The sequence below is a fragment of the Pan troglodytes genome, chromosome X, assembly GCF_028858775.2.
Source record: "Pan troglodytes isolate AG18354 chromosome X, NHGRI_mPanTro3-v2.0_pri, whole genome shotgun sequence".
Taxonomy (NCBI): Eukaryota; Metazoa; Chordata; class Mammalia; order Primates; family Hominidae; genus Pan; species Pan troglodytes.
The window spans coordinates 118,995,971-118,996,874 of record NC_072421.2 but is presented as its reverse complement, the minus strand read 5'-3'; the positions used below and the strand labels follow the sequence as shown (position 1 = coordinate 118,996,874).

At 27.9% G+C, this 904-nt stretch overlaps 1 non-coding gene across 1 annotated transcript; it reads left to right on the top strand.

Moving 5' to 3' along the window:
* The first annotated feature begins 218 nt into the window (after positions 1–218).
* LOC112207187 (U7 small nuclear RNA) lies at positions 219–280 on the top strand. The gene has a single exon (XR_002941643.1). It is a non-coding gene; the product is annotated as a U7 small nuclear RNA (small nuclear RNA).
* Positions 281–904: the final 624 nt, after the last annotated feature.

The window sequence follows — 904 nt, the reverse complement described above, 5'->3', positions numbered from 1 at the left end:
ACTCTCTGTCTCAAAAAAAAAAAAAAAAAAAAAAAGAGTTGGAAAGAAAATAAAGAATAGTATTGAAAACCAAAAAAATAAAAATAAAATTAAAAATAGGTATAGAAATTAGAAAGGAAGAAATAAAACTATCTGTATTTGTACATGATGTAATCTTTTATCAGGAAAATCTTAGGGAATTCACAAGGAAGCTATTAGAATTAATAATATACAAGTTCACATGTTACAACTCCTTTAAAATTTGTCTAGCTGGTTTTCAGGATTTTATCAGAAAACTCATGAAAATGCACACATGCACACACACACAAGTTTACCAAAATTTCATAATACAAAAGCAAAATACAATAGTAAATTTTATTTTGATACACTAGAAAAGAACATTCTGAAAAGAAAATTAAGAACACAATTTCATTTACAATAGCATCAAAAGGAACAAAATACTTAGGAATATGTTAAAGGAATTGTAAAATATATACTGAATATTACAAAATATAGTAAAAAGAAAAAAAGAACACCTGTACAAATAGAAAGACATCTACTGTTCATAAATTGGAAGACTGGCAACATTGATAAAATGACAATGCTCCTTAAGTGATCTATGGATTAAATTAAATCCCTACGAGCGGTGAGGGAGAGAAAATAACTGGGGAGAGTGCTGATAAGTACAAGGGTTCATTTTTGTGCTAATGAAAAGTGTTCCAGGATTAAAACTATGCAGTTATTTTTAAAACCACTAAATTATAAATTTTAAAAGGGTAAATGTTATGCTATATGAATTATATCTTTAAAAAGAAATAAATACTAATATTTGAGACATATGAGCAAAATGCTGCCAGTCTCTGCGCATAGCAAGAGTAACCTTTACTCCCATTCCCAATAATTTCCTCATCTTCATCTGAGACCA